This window comes from Narcine bancroftii, chromosome 9 (genome assembly GCF_036971445.1).
Source record: "Narcine bancroftii isolate sNarBan1 chromosome 9, sNarBan1.hap1, whole genome shotgun sequence".
NCBI lineage: Eukaryota > Metazoa > Chordata > Chondrichthyes > Torpediniformes > Narcinidae > Narcine > Narcine bancroftii.
This window is the reverse complement of record NC_091477.1, coordinates 9,629,797-9,639,697: the sequence shown is the minus strand read 5'-3', so window position 1 is coordinate 9,639,697 and position 9,901 is coordinate 9,629,797.

The window sequence follows — 9,901 nt, the reverse complement described above, 5'->3', positions numbered from 1 at the left end:
GAATGGGCAACCCCAACAGCACAGATCATGAGGTTTCTGAGCTGAAGTTGTCTGTACACAGATGCTTCAATTCAAATGGAGCTTTGATGGAAATGAGATCATTAATACATTGATGGAGGATAGTATAACATATGGTAGGGATAGCAAACACCAGAGGACATACAGTGAAGGGAGACATCAGGCGTAAGTTTTTTTACACAGAGAGTTGTGGGTGCCTGGAATGACTTTCTGGGATGGTGTTGAAACATTAGGGTCATTTAAGAAACTTAGACAGACACATGGATGAAACAAAAATAAAGGGTTACGAGATGGAAAGGGTTTAGTATTTTTTTAGGCCAAGGGGACTGTACTATGCTGTAATGTTCTATGTTCTGTGTCAAAAGGATGTCCCAGTGAAGATATCTTCAATCCCATGTGATTTACTGCTTTCAGCCTTGTTTATTCCTTGTTGACTTGTAAGTCAACAACGTAGGTCAAAGTCTCAACCTTGTGATCCAATACTTGCAGGAAACTCAGCAGGTCACACAGCATTCATATAAAATGCAGGTTAACCAACGTTTGGGTCTGGTTGGTTCCCCTTTACTTCCTATGGATGCTGCACGACCTGCTGAGTTTCACTAGCACGTTTGTGTGCTCCACTTGACGCCCAGCAACTGCAAAAATGTTTTGCTTAACACCTGTCAGTGAGTATTGAATGGGGCTTGTTGATGACATGTGATAAGGTGAATTATAACAAGAAGTGCCCAGTCCAGTTTCCCAATGAGTAGGATTTCTGTCAGAAATAACATAAATATTGCAGAGGGTGAAATATATTTACAAAGACATAAGGAGAAGGAACCGTCTATTTGACTCCTCATACCTGTTTTTCCAATCAGTAAGATCCTTTACCTCTGTGCCATTTTTCAGCTCTGTGCAGGCTCTAAACGGTGTGTTAATGGAGCTGATGGTGGTTATATTTAAAAATTCTCCGACTGTGAGATCTGCGCCCAAGAAGACGGCGCCCATGATCGGCAGCAGCCATGATGGGTCACAGACACAGGGGAAGCAGAGGAGATGACCCATGGGACAATGACCACGGTGGCGCCACCAGTGACTGAAGTTCTGTGACTGAAGAACACACAGGCAGTGGGGCTGTTGGCGACTCGAGGTAAGTAACCCATGCAGCCTGCGGGCTGCTAGCGAGTACAGTTGAAGGATTCCCATCAGGCAGCGGGCAGCTGGATACTGGCTCGAGATTGGCTGAAGGGGTGCCAGATATTGGAACTAGGAAGTGAGAGGGTGCCAAGAGCGCTGAGGGCTTCCTGCTCGTGTCGGAGGTTCGAATCTGGATGGTTTGTTGCTACTGGTGCTGGAGGTGAATCCACAGACACTCAGTAACTCTGAGGGGATTCTCTTTTAATTCTCTTTCTCCGAATGTAAGGCACTTTCTGTTGATAGTGGATCTGCCTGCCTTACGGTGGACAAAAACAAATTCCGTGTAATATTTCACTGTCTTTATTAAATGGCAATAAAGAAATCTTGAATCTTACATCTTGAACATTGATATCTAAAACTAGCAGACACAGATCCATTCAATTTCAAGGCATTTTTGTTTCCATTGAAAAATCATAAACTTAAAAGTATAAAATATTTCTTTTACCACGAGAAGCATTTCTAACCATTGGTACAAACCTTCAGAGAGCCAAGCAGATGCATTTGTTTTATTTTTTTTGGAAAAAAAAGGAGAAAAAGTTGTTCATTCTGTCCTTGACTACGTCCACAATGCGCTTCTTTGTTTGAAATAATTGAGCTGAGTGGTGGCATTGGTCATGTGCAAATGAAAGAAATTGATTGCAGCTCACTTAAAATTATTTATGTATCCTCTAAACCATCCAGGCGCTGGTGTGCTGCAGATGATTTTGGATGGAGGAAAATAAATGTGCAATGGTGTGCACAATTTTCTGCGTGGAAACACGAAGAGCTTCGAGATTACAGCCAGCCAAACATCATCTCCATGCTGAGATTTTAAATTCTCAAAATAAACTTTAAAATTGGTGCCTATTAAAAATAAGATTTATCATCCGAATGTTTATTACCAAAACACAGGCTGAAATAAACTGACACCAAATTGTCATGGGAGGGAGCAAGAGAATTGAAGTCAATTTTCTGTTAACTTCTGCATGGCAACAAAGCTAAATGCCGGGATGTGAAGAAAGAGGCTTTTATCCTAAAACACAGAAGCCAGCCAAAGTTGGGGCATGGTAACCCAAAGGTATTTTGCTCCACACGAGAGAGTATTACGCAAGAGAGTATTGTGTCAACGAAGAGAGAGAAATAACAAAATTAACTCATTCGATAATTATACAGAATGACATTGAACAAACAGTTCCCACTTCCCCTCACTAATGAGCAGGCACGGTATCTATTTATTTATTTTGAAATGTAATTTGTAATAATATTTGCATTGTAATGCTGCCACTAAGCAACTCATTTCCTGGCATGTTCATGACAATAAATTTGTTTCTGTTACGCATTTGTCCTTTGCACTAAAATCATTGCTGTCTCGATTCATAAACTTCCAAATTTTATAAATATTGCTTTGTCATGTCAAATTCAAGCACTTTTCTCTTCAGCTTTGAAAGCATTATTCGCTTTAAGTAATTCAATTGACAAAGAAACATTTTAATCCATATTTAGCGACGTTGGTTTCAATTCAATTTTCATGAATGACTGTTGGCCCCACACTTGTTGATCATTTCCAACCATCTCTGCTTTTGCTCAGTTTGGGTTTCTGGATAAGGGCTCGAGTTCAATATCGTTAGGGGCTTAACTTTCGCACAGGTGCCAAACGAACTCCGATACGTGAACCCACCACGCATCCACCAACCAAAACCCGCGGATCACAGGAATCAAGATGGACACCTCCAGCCATGGACCCTGGGACGCCGACTAACAGGGTGAGTGCACACATTTTGGCTCTTACATGCCCTATATCCCTGTTGTGCTTGCCAAATACAACATTAACCATGTAAATCTTATATATTTTTTAACACAAACGCAGAATTCCAAGATACAACCAATCCTTCAGTCCGAATACTGTCGTAGGTCGGGGAGTACCTGTATACTAGAAACATTCAGCAAGCTACAGTGGATTTACCAATGGGTCACATCTGTAATTAGGGCATTTTAACATAAGAAACAGACACAGGAGAAAGCCATTCAGTTCTTGAGCTTAATCTATCAGTGATAAAGACTATACCTGATCTCAACTCATGCTCCTGTCTGTTTCACACAACCAATACTGTTCGAAACTCTATTGTAGTGATATGTTTTCTCCTTGTACATTATTCCCTACCTGTGTGCTATTGTATATATGAGGCAGGCCCACTCATGAGTGTCTCATCTCCTTTGTCTCCGCCCCTTCTGGGTCATAAGCTTGGGCTATCCAAATATACCCAAATGACCACTTAAACTAACCTTGTACCTTTTTGGAATTTGGGAGGAAATCCATGCAGATATGGGGAGAACGTATAAGTTCCTTACAGACAGCGCTGGATTCAAACCCAGGTCGCTGGCGCTATAACAGCAGGGTGCTAACTGCTACACTAAACCTGCCACCGATGCTGATTTCATGATTTCAAGAGGTTCTGTATTCCAGGTGAGCCTAGGAATAGATACAGGAACAAAATCGTCAAACTAATTGATTAGAATATGGAAAAACTTCAATGATTGATGGAAAGGGATGCATTCAAATTTGGCCAAGGCAAGTGAGTAATTTAAATTGAAATAATTATATACATTTTGATTTTTAAGAAATGCCTGAGAATTCGTGAAGGTCGATGTGTCGATCTGCAGAGAAATGCCAATGAATCCTACTGAAATTGATGCAGAAGAGTTGGGATGAACAATAAATCCATCAAGAAAATGCAGCCTGGAGTAAATTGAATCCTACCCCTAAAAAACTCAATAGTTTGACGAGCAGCTGGAGAGAAAGCATGGTTCACCGGGAGATTGATAGCACCTTGAATTAATGTTCCTGTGGGAGCTATGTATGTGCGAGTTTACTGATTAAGTTTATGGTGAGGGAGCAGACAAGTGACACTGTTCAATAGATCTATCTATAGCACCTTGAATTAATGTTCCTGTGGGAGCTATGTATGTGCGAGTTTACTGATTAAGTTTATGGTGAGGGAGCAGACAAGTGACACTGTTCAATAGATCTATCTATAGCACCTTGAATTAATGTTCCTGTGGGAGCTATGTATGTGTGAGTTTACTGATTAAGTTTATGGTGAGGGAGCAGACAAGTGACACTGTTCAATAGATCTATCTAAGAGCCAAGCAATGAATTAAATAATCTCTTTTTTTATTTAAATGTTGTAAGTTTAGACATAGGCCCTTCCAGCCCTTTTACCCCAATCAACTTACAACCCCCATACGTTTTGAAGGGTGGGAGGAAACTGGAGCACTCAGAGGAAACCCGTGTAGGCAATGGGAAGAACTCCTTACAGAGAGCGATCGATTTGAATCCGGGTCATTGGCGCTGTAATAGCGTTGCGCTAACCGCTACACTAACTGTGCTTCCCCCTTTTTTTTAACCATTCTATGCTGAGAAATGATAATGTAGATCAATTTGGAAAAGGGTCTGATATCAATTGTTAAATCTTTCTGCATCCTTTGTGGTCCCGACGCAGAGTACGAAAGGGGGCAGCCAATCCAATATGGTAGCTGGCTTTCCTTTGGTGTACAATGAGGAGAACATACTTCCCAGTGATTTTTATGCTGGTAATGAGCACAAGACAACCCAAGTACTTGGCTATTAGCTATCAATGAGAAAAAAACAATTCTGACTATTTGATTTCAGTTTCAATTTCACAAAACATTTTTCACATCTCAGGTTATTTCCTTGGCTCCAGTTCTAATGGTTCAGAAAGAGCCCAAACAACAGAACAATAGCAGTTACATCTTCCATCAACACTGCCCAGTGTGCCAGTAAATGCTGATAGGAGTTTATGGTGCAGCTAACTTCAATGATCTATAGACCTTGTCACCATAGTGCATTGAGACAGAGTCCACAAAGATCCCAGTCAATAATAATAATCGCATGATCTAACTCAGTTGCCTCACTGTGCTACATGCACCACCCACACAAAACAGACTGATTAGTCACTGGCTGATTGTCATGGCTTTTGAGATAAAGACCTGAAATGAATATCCATGCAATCATTAATCACATTCACAGTGAACACTTGAATTTCAAGCTCTCTCTGCTGCTCTGAACAACAGAAGCAAGAAGATAGTAAGTGATCAGTTTTTTTTAAAACAAACAAAAAAATTTTTTTCTGAAGTCCATTGCGAATCAGTACTGTCTGAGTTCAAGATCCATAAAAATGCAAGTTGCTATCTCGGGACAGTCTAGCTTTTCAACTGTGATTGCTGTGATGTATGGATTTCAGAATCAGAATTTATTGTCAGGAACAAGTAATAAAATTTGGTGTTTTGAAGCATAGTCCAAACATTCATTTTATAACCATCTTACAACATTACTATAAAAAAAAATAAAAATAACAGTGCCTGAAAAGTAAGGCAGTGTCTTTGGTTCATTGATTCTACAGGAATCTGATGGCAGCGGGGAAGAAGCCATCCTTGTGTTGCTGAGTGCTTGTCTTTAGGCTCCTGTACCTTTTCCTTGATAGTACCAGAGTGAAGAGGGCATGGCCTGAGTGGTGGGGGTTTTTGAGGATAGAGGCTGCTTTTTTTAAGTCACCACTTCATGTAGATGTCCTCGATGGAGTGAAGTCTGGTGCCTGTGATGTCGTAGGCTGAGTTAACAATCCTCTGGATTTTATTCTTGTCCTGAGAGTTGGTGCCTCCATACCAGAGAGTAATGCAATCAGTCAGAATACTCTCTACGGTACACCTGTGGAGATTTTTGAGTTTTTGGTGACATACTGAACCTCCTCGGACATCTCACAAAGTATAGCCACTGGCAGGCCTTCTTTGCGATTGCATCAATGTGGAGGCTCTAGGACAGATCCTCGAAGACGTTGACACCCAGGAACCTAGCATTGGAACTGTGCCTGCTCACCCAGTCATGTGCGTGTAATGAGTAGAGCAGTGGCCTAAGCATGCATCCTTGGGGTGCACCTGTTTTGCTAATCAGTGAAGATGAGATGTTCTTTCCAACTCATACTGACTGTGGTCTTCCGATGAGAAAGTCAAGAATCCAATTGTAGAAGGGTGTACAGAGGCACTGAGAGAATAATGGTATTGAAGGCCGAGCTGTAGTCGATGAAGAGCAGCTGTATGTGTGAATTGCTGTTTTCGAGGTGATCCAGAGCTGAGTGGAGAGCCGGCGATATTGCATCTACTGGGGAGCAATTGTGATGATAGGCAATTTCAAGAGGACCTCACAACTAACACTGTTTCAAGATTGCAATGGTACATTTTCAAAATATCAGCTGGTCATTTCAATCAATAGCTTCTTGATATCAATTCAGAACAACCATTGTGAAATATTTAATCACCTACATGTGACATGGACAGTATCACATGGGTTACACTTCTATGTTACAATCCACTTGATATGACCTTTTTCCACAGAACATATAAAACAAAAATAGGCATTAAGACCAAACTATTTTACACCAGCATCTCTTTTCTATGAAAGTTTCCTTCTATCCAACTTCGATGAACCTGATCAGCTCATTTCTCTATCCTATTCTCTCACATGTGTTTGAACGAATTCTAGCTGGTAGCACTAAACACATGATTTTATTTAATGAATGCATCACCTACTTTACTACTAAAAATTCAGATCAGTGAAAAACCTGCAATCCCTTTATGTCTTTGAAGGATCGGAGGTAACTGGAGCACCTGGAAGAAACCCACGCTGACATGGGGAGAATGTACAAACTCCTTATAGACAGCACTGAATTTGAACCCCTGTTGCTGGTGTTGTAATAGGGCTACGCTGTTAGATTAACTGGCTGCTGTCAATTAGCTTGTGTAGAAAGGAGGTAGGAGAATCAATGGCAGGTCAATGGACATGCATGTCAGAGTAAGTTGTAGGGAAATGGGGGGTTGCTCCAAGAGTTGCCCTAGAATCAAAAGGCCAAATGACCAACACTTAAGCCATAAGGAAATATAAGAACATGAGAAGTATTTTCCACCCTCTTACCTTTCTCTACTTCTGGATTATCAGATAATTTGGTTGCCAGAAATATATTGAGTATTGGTTTCAATTCAGGAAACATTTTGGACACCATAGTTCTTATTAGTTAGTCCTATCTTAAGTAATTATTTTTTCTTCCCTCGGTTCAAGATATGGTTTTTATCAATGGTCCAACCTAGGCATTTGATCTTTCTTGAACCTTTTTATCAACCATAATCTTGCCTCTTTCGCAAAAACTATCTGTTAAATTTCATATAAACAGACACCATTTTTTTCATTATTTGGAGGTTAGGAATTTTTTTGAACTCATTATATTTGAGACTTCCTCACGACTCGGAGTTTAACGTTATAGGGAAAATATATAATTTTCAACCGGACCATAAATGGCTGTTGTCTGCCCTGTATGAACTATTTTTGCTATCTGAGGATCATTCCCTGCATGGAATTAAAAACCTATTGGAACAAAATTTCCACAAAAATTTTCTGAGATGACATGGGGTTCTATTTTGAGAATTCATCTTCTCTTTGTGCTGGACACTTGCTTTTGCAATTTAAGGTAGAACATCGTGCCCACTATTCCAAAACCTAATTGGCTAAATTCTATCCTTACTTATCTTCTAAATGCGATAAATGTAAAACTGAAGATGGTTCATTGTATCATATGTTTTGGTTATGTCCTTCTCAATTACTGGTAAGGTGTATTTCGTACTCTATCTTTAGTTCAATATTAATTTGGCCCCATCTTCTTCTACTGCCGTGTTTGGAATATCTGGACCCAATGATCTGATATTGAATTCTTTAAAATCCCATGTAGTAGCTTTTGCTTCCCTGATTGCCAGAAGGGCCGTACTAATGAAATGGAATGATGCTGTCCCTCCCACTCACACTAAATGGTTGTCTGATACTTTAGAAAAAAAATTAGATGTTCTACTACTGTAACAATATTAATATTTGGGGAGAATTTATAAGATTTAGAGTAGGTGACATACATACACACATTTTAAAACAGATCTTATTTGAAAGACTGAAGAATTCAAATTGCAAGATCTCTGAAGAATGTAAGCACCTTTCACAAGTAGGTGTCAATTGAACTGACTTCATAAAATGCTTGACCATTGTCTTGCTGGGGTACATTTATCAGTACCCTTTCTGCAAAGTGATCACAGAAAGGTCAATTCTGGATTGTTTACCTAAGATTACAACTTGAGAAGAAGAAAGAACTCCTGTTGTTTGCTGGAGAAGGTGGGGGTTTTGCAAGACATGAGTCACATGCTCTTTTTGGAGTTTCAGTTGGAAAAGAGAGAGTTAACAGCTCAGTCAGTCAGTCAGTGTGTGGGACACTGACAAGTAAATGAAAAGTACAATCCAGGGAAAACTTTTTGAAACTGATGAAAGCAAGTTCCAGAGCAGTAGATGGCAGGAAGTGCTATCTGTCTGATGTTTCTCTTGAAATAGAGGAAGGAATGGAACTCTGTGGTAGCTTGAAGAAAGAGGTTACCATCTAGAAGACCTTGATGGGGCAAGTTTAATCAGTGAGACCCTGAGGTGACTAGTGGTGGTACCTCAGTTGTGGAAGTCCTGGAGCAACAAATATCTCTCTGCAAACCCGACAAGAACCTTCATGGGCGGAAAACGTTTATCTTTCAAGCACCAAGCCTGGTGAACTTCATACATGTTAAATTCTGTGCACAGTATGGTGATTGCCTGCAACCAGAGAACTTGGAAGAAGGAGAAGTGAGATTGAACTGTGAACCAAAAACCTTTTCTTGAATTTACATACACATTACATACACGTGCGCTTAGAATTGGAAGGGTCAGTTAAGTATAAGTTAATGTTTGATTTGGTGAGGTCAACAACAACGACCTCACCAAAGCCTTCGACACCGTGAGCAGGAAAGGGCTTTGGCAAATACTAGAGCGCATCGGATGTCCCCCAAAGTTCCTCAACATGATTATCCAACTGCACGAAAACCAACAAGGTCGGGTCAGATACAGCAATGAGCTCTCTGAACCCTTCTCCATTAACAATGGCGTGAAGCAAGGCTGTGTTCTCGCACCAACCCTCTTTTCAATCTTCTTCAGCATGATGCTGAACCAAGCCATGAAAGACCCCAACAATGAAGACGCTGTTTACATCCGGTACCGCACGGATGGCAGTCTCTTCAATCTGAGGCACCTGCAAGCTCACACCAAGACACAAGAGAAACTTGTCCGAGAACTACTCTTTGCAGATGATGCCGCTTTAGTTGCCCATTCAGAGCCAGCTCTTCAGCGCTTGACGTCCTGCTTTGCGGAAACTGCCAAAATGTTTGGCCTGGAAGTCAGCCTGAAGAAAACTGAGGTCCTCCATCAGCCAGCTCCCCACCATGACTACCAGCCCCCCCACATCTCCATCGGGCACACAAAACTCAAAACGGTCAACCAGTTTACCTATCTCGGCTGCACCATTTCATCAGATGCAAGGATCGACAATGAGATAGACAACAGACTCGCCAAGGCAAATAGTGCCTTTGGATGACTACACAAAAGAGTCTGGAAAAACAACCAACTGAAAAACCTCACAAAGATAAGCATATACAGAGCCGTTGTCATACCCACACTCCTGTTCGGCTCCGAATCATGGGTCCTCTACCGGCACCACCTACGGCTCCTAGAACGCTTCCACCAGCGTTGTCTCCGCTCCATCCTCAACATCCATTGGAGCGCTTACACCCCTAACGTCGAAGTACTCGAGATGGCAGAGGTCGA